The sequence below is a fragment of the Lutra lutra genome, chromosome 4, assembly GCF_902655055.1.
Source record: "Lutra lutra chromosome 4, mLutLut1.2, whole genome shotgun sequence".
NCBI classification, from domain to species: domain Eukaryota; kingdom Metazoa; phylum Chordata; class Mammalia; order Carnivora; family Mustelidae; genus Lutra; species Lutra lutra.
The window spans coordinates 28,639,085-28,645,658 of record NC_062281.1 but is presented as its reverse complement, the minus strand read 5'-3'; the positions used below and the strand labels follow the sequence as shown (position 1 = coordinate 28,645,658).

The window sequence follows — 6,574 nt, the reverse complement described above, 5'->3', positions numbered from 1 at the left end:
TACCAAAAAGCAATAATACAAAGATAAACAGCATTCTTCCCCATGTGGAATTTGTGTGCAATGTAATTGAGCCTCTAAATGCCTAGGTTCTCAAGCAGCATGTCTAAACACTTAGCCATACAGTGAACTTTAAAGTTACTTCCAGTTATCCATTTGATGCTCAAATATCTCAGTGATACTTGATTTGAACAACAGATCTAAGAAATGGATGCACGGTAATTCCATATCTATATACGTCTTCCTCCTAAATTTGAATTACTAATTGATTAATAATGCCACAACATTGGTTCATGAGAGACACCAATCAACTAAAGAATGACATCTTTGTATCTACCTCTTTTTCCTCCTTTGTCAACTTTAAATAGACTTTAATGTGCCAATTTAAATAGAAATAAGAGTTCAGTGGACAGTGTAACACATAAGAGATTAAAGGTTATTTACTAAAGCTTGATTACACCATATTGCATATAACTATAAGTCATTTATAGAAAAGGTAAAATATTGATAAATTTGGGGAGGCATTTGAGAGCTTCTGGTCTGACAGTCAACAGGAGTCACTATGGTCAATCAGATGCTCATTTATTTCCAGCTTCATACTATCTATGTCTGTACTTGCTAGAGCGGCCTGGATGTCACTAGGGGATTTTACTAACTTACAAACTTGAGGTTAAAATGTTTCTTACATTATTTCATCCTTTATATTGTTATTCCTACTTAGCACAATTAACTTTACTGGAGGATATGGAGAGTTCATTGTTAATTAAATACAGCTGAATAGTTACATTTTCATGGTTAATTTAATCAATATCAGGGAAGCAATTATATTGGCTTCTCTTTTATATGAAATAAGAGAAACATCCTTAGATGTTAATGCAAGCTGCCCTTTTATTTAGAATCATTTGTGGAAAACAAGACATTTCTAAAAATAATACAGAGAATCTCAAATTTCAATAAAGACTGTACAAATCATTGGCTTTTAATAATGAATAAAAAGGTGTCACATTTCTCAGGTTCATCTATGAGAATAAAGCTTCTTTGTTCCAAATTCTTTCAACTCTCCCCAGTTTATCTTTTCTCTTTATTTTTTGAGCCTATAATCTCATTATCATTTATTTGGTACTTTGCTTTCTAGTTCTCAGCAATTATTTGCTGCATGTCCTCCTGGGATTTCCTTCACTTTTCTAAACTCACCTTTATCCCTTCAGTTCAAGCTTTGCTTTTACTAATCATGCCTTGAACAGTTAAGCCTCACATAGGAATCTTGGCAATTTTGGCTTTTTCTCTCAGTTGGACATTATATCCCAAGAGTATTATTTCCCTCCATTCTTTCTTCTTTTCCAAAATAAATGAATCAGTGACTTATACTTCTATTTACACACCAGATAATAGCCTAGATATATTATTTTATCCATTGTAGTGGTAGGAATTTCAGTTCTTTTCAATTAATCCAAATAAGATGGTCACTATTAGTATATTGATAAGTTAGATCTTATTTAAAAATCCTATTACTTTCAAAATTTTCAGAATAATTGAATATATATTTTTTGAAGAATACTCAGTACATTGATAGCTTCACACCTGTGGCCCCAGAGATTATTTTATTCCTTCCTGGATCTAGGGTACAAAGATTTATCTATGGCTTTAAAGAATATCTGATGATATAATCCCAATAAAATAAAATAAATGTGTAACATAACAAGGCTGAACACATTTCTTGCAACCACAATTGCTATAATTAAAAGTTATCTCTAATTGAATTGGATTACAACAGTTGATGCATGACTGAATTTTGAAAATACTTCGAAGATACTCATACATTCACACTTGCACACACATATTATATCTCTTCTTGTATAGTAAAGCTCCATATGCTATCATATTAATTAGTTCCTGGTATATAATTTTTAAATATAATCCTTCATGCTCACATTTTTTTTTGTTCTATTACATCTTTTTTTAATTAGGATCCCACTGCATTTCTAGTAGTTTTTGCTTTACATATTAAGTTGCTATATTGCTTATACATACAGTTTGATGATTTATGTTATTTGTAAAGTGTGCCTTGCATGGTTTTATAATTTTAATCATGTTATTTGCTATTAACATTCCATCTGGTCCAAAATAAAATAAATATTGCTACTTATATTTTCCTTTCCTTTGCATTTGGCTATCAATTCTTAGCTCACTCTTTTAGTATGTCTTTCCTCATGAGTACAGTCCTTGTTATTGTTTGTGTTGGTTATAAATTTAATAAAGTTCCCTAGGTCTCTTAACCCTACCTGACAATCTTTTTTAAAAGAAAGGTTTAGAGGGTGCCTGGGTGTCTCAGTGGTTAAGTTAAGCCTCTGCCTTTGGCTCAGGTCACGATCTCAGAGTCTTGGGATGGAGCCCCGCATCGGGCTCTCTGCTCAGCAGGGAGCCTGCTTCCTCCTCTCCTCTCTCTGCCTGCCTCTCTGCCTACTTGCAATCTCTCTCTGTCAAATAAATAAATAAAATATTTTTAAAAAAGAGAAAGTTTTAGTTTATTCACGCTTTGAATAATGATTGACATATCTGTCTTTATTCCTTTATCTTTATTTTGAATAATTAATTTAGCTTACTGTTACATTTTTCTCTATATATTTTCTAGATTGATAAAATTTCTAATCATTTCTCTTATTTCCACTTGCAAATTTGGATATTTTTTTTTAATATTACCATTTCATTAATGGATAACTTCACTCACCCCTCATATTCAGACAAATGCTACATTATTTAAAATTTAATATAAATTATTTATCACAACAAAATATACCTTTTCACTCCCCTATGCACTATATTTTTCTTACACTTTTTTTCTCTCAGGGGTGCTTTTGATAATACTTATTTTCAAATAATAGTATTTTATTTTTTCTCTAACAGAATGTGAGCAATATAATGATGTTTTAAAACCTCTACTTTTATTAATTCTAATTGTAATTTTTATCCTTCAATGTATAATATTTCACTCTTTTATTTCTATTTACTTTTACATTGTTGATGTTTATGACAGTATTTTCTTCTAATTTAGGTCTGTTTGCTTTATTTACATCAGAGGAAAAACACAAATTACTAAAAGTGAAATTTAAAGAATGTAGAGGGAGAGATGCAGAGATAAAAGTCAAAAGTTATCTTCAAGGGTGTGTGGGTGGCTCAGTCAGCTAAGTGTCCAACTCTGGATATCAGCTCAGGTCCTGATCGCAGGGTCTTGGGTTCAGGCCCCACGTTGGGGTCCAAAAAAAAAAAAAAAAATGCCATCTTCAAATTTGAAACTCAAGAAATTTTTTCTTAGAGTGGACTCTATTTTAAACAATTATATGAATGAAAACTATCTACAATGGTACTGAACCTTCACTATGTCTATTAAATTTACTTGCAGATAAAATATGGAAGACCATGAATATTCTTGCATGCCCTATCCATAGAATGATAAAGTTAAAATTTAAATTTAAAATTCTAAAGTTTAAAATGAAAATACAATTTATAATTTATTACACAGTCATTTCCTTTCTTGTATTATCAACAGTCCCTATAATGATAACGCTAAATTTATTTAGCCCTTGCTTTACGCCAGCCATTTTTCAATATGCTACAAATTGATTAACTTATTTCATCTTCAAAATAAACTATGGATTAGTACTATTTTTATCAATACTATTTATATTTTACATGTGAGGAAACTGACACACAGGGAATTTAGAAAACTTGCCTAATTTCTCATTGGTAATGAGTGCAGAGCCAGTAGTTGACATCAGCAGCCTAGTTCACTATCGCACACTTTTTTTTAATAAAGATTTTTATTTATTTATTTGACAGAGAGAGATCACAAGTAGGCAGAGAGGCAGGCAGAGAGAGAGGAAGGGAAGCAGGCTCCCTGCTGAGCAGAGAGCCCAATGCGGGGCTCGATCCCAGGACCCCGGGATCATGACCTGAGCCAAAAGCAGAGGCTTAACCCACTGAGCCACCCAGGCACTCCAATATCGCACACTTTTAACCACTGTTCAATACTGCTGTTTTTTCCTCCCTAAAATTTCAAATTGGCTTGTATTATGTTATTTACCTTTGTCAATTTTTTTTTTCCTCAAACTTCTCATTATATGATTTGGTCTACTGAGTTCCACTTTTTTCACAGGTCTTTATTAAATAAAACTCTAAGACCTGTCTCTTCCTGCTCCTGTTAGGACTGGAACCTCTCTAAGCATACCCGCACGTCTGAAATCTGGAACTCCCTGTCGCTTCTCTTATGGCATAGAAACAATTTCCTCGACCTGAGCTTCTCTTCTTTGTTTACTCTTTGGTATTGCTGAAGTCACGTATTTTTCAGAAGCAGTCATGGGAGGTAAATCTTCTCAACCAAGTCACTTAATTACTTCCACCAACACACTGGACTAATAGTATAGTTCCATAAATAATTCTAATTTTAAAATTATTTTTCTACCAAACATATCATCAGCGGATTTGGTTTCTTCTGAGGTTTCTTCCCTTTGCTTGCTGATGGCTGCCTTATCTGTGTCTTCACATGGTCTTTTCTCTAATGACCTTTTAATTGTCCAAATTTCCTTGTCTCATAAGGAGGCCAGTCAGATTGGACTAGGGCTCACTCTAATAGTATAATTTACTTTACTCATTTCTTTAAAGGCACTATCTCCAAATATGGGTTCATTCTGAGGTACTGGGGTTTAGGGCTTTGACATATTTTTATGGGAGGGATACAGCTGAGCCTATAGAGCCCATAACAACAGCTAAACAGTATTTCATGGTATAGATGTACCATTGTGTGTTTACCATTCACCTGACAAATGACATCTGGGGTGGTTTAAGTTTTTGGCTATTATAAATAAAGCTGCTATAAGTGTGCAAGTTTTTGTTTAAAGATAATTTTCTTCTCTCTGGAGTAAATGCCCAAGAGTACAATTGTTGAGTCAAACAGTAGGTATATGTTGTTGTTATTATTATTGTTATTATTAACATTAACTTTTTAAAGGCAAACTCTCAAAGTATTTTCCATAGTGGCTGCAAAATTTTACACTCCCACCAGCAATATAGGAGTGATCTTGTTTCTCCATATCCTTGCCAACATTTGATGTTATCCCAGGATTTAATTTAGCCATTCTGATAGCCATTCTGTATAGTGGTATTCAATTGTGGTTTTTATGTGTATTTCCCTAGTGGCTAAAGTTGTTGAACATTTTTTCATGTGCTTTTTTAATACCAATATATTCTTTTTGGTGAAAATTCTCTTCATGGCTATGCTCATTTTCTAATTTGTTTGTTTATGGGATATTTTTCTTCTTTCTTTAATCTCCTTTTTTCCCCTATTTTTTCTTCACTCCGACCCAAAGTATCAACACTCACTACAGGAACTGTTGTTAACAAAAAATTATTGTTATCATTATAGTTTTTTCCTCTTTTTTCACTGATTTTTTTTACACTTCATTATATGTTTTAGATATTAGTATTTTGTCAAATACTTGACTAGCAATACTTTATTCCACTGTATTGCTTGTCTTTTCATCTTCTTAAAAGGGTCTTTCACACAGCAAAATTTTTAATTTTTCTGATGTTCAATGAACACATTTTTTCTCTTTACACTTATATTAAGTCTGTAATCCAATTTTGTAGTGAATTTGAGATTTATGTCAAAGTTCACTCTTTTATCTACAGAGGTTTAACTCCTTCAGTGCCACTTGTTGAAAAGGCTATCCTGCTTCTATTGAGGGTTTTTTTTTAAACTTTTGTCAAAAATCTGTTAGGGGATTTGTATGGAAGTATTTCTTGGTTGTCTCTTCTGTTCCTTCCTTCTGTATCTTTCCCTAACAACCTGCAGTACTTTCCTACTAGCTCACACAATTGCTTAAAAGCTCCCTTACGTTTTGTTTCAAAATGAACTAAATCAGTTTATCCCCCTTACTGCATTAGTCTCTCTCCCTATTGGAATAGTCTTGAAAAAAGGTCCTTCCTTGTCATTTTTAACCAGTGTCTAGGGCAATTTCTCTTTGACATGTTGTATCGCTTTTAGAGTGACCACATTACATACTGTATACATATACACATAGTCTACTGGTGCTGTTTTACCAGTTCAAGGAAGTATAGAAACACTAATCCCTTTATGTCAGTTTTCCCTTTCCATTTATAATATAAATATCTTTAGTATTTCCTCTATATACATTTTCAACCACACTGAGAAATGTTATTCCTTTTGCTTCAACAGTCAAACAAAACAAACAACTTGAGAAGAGAAGGAATGTCTACTGTATTTAACCATAAATTTGTTTATCATATTTTTCTTCTTTCTTCAAGTTTCAACTTTCCTTATTATATTGTTTCCTTTCTGTTTAGAGTTTTATTTAACCATTTTCTAGGGTAGGTCCACAGGGGAAAAATCCCGTAGTTTAACTTGTGAGAATGTCTTGATTTCCTCTTAATCCTGAAGGATATTTTTGCTTGCTATAGGATTCTGAGTTGACACTTGAAAAATGTTGTGCCACTTCCTCCGGCCTTCATGGGTTTTAATGAGAAATCCCCTGTCATTTGAATTATATTCCCCTTATAGGTA

The 6,574-nt window shown here is 32.8% G+C and overlaps 1 non-coding gene across 1 annotated transcript; it reads right to left on the bottom strand.

The window, feature by feature from the left end:
- Positions 1-5,344: 5,344 nt before the first annotated feature.
- On the bottom strand, positions 5,345-5,416 carry LOC125099554 (small nucleolar RNA SNORD56). Its single transcript, XR_007127265.1, has one exon. It is a non-coding gene; the product is annotated as a small nucleolar RNA SNORD56 (small nucleolar RNA).
- Positions 5,417-6,574: the final 1,158 nt, after the last annotated feature.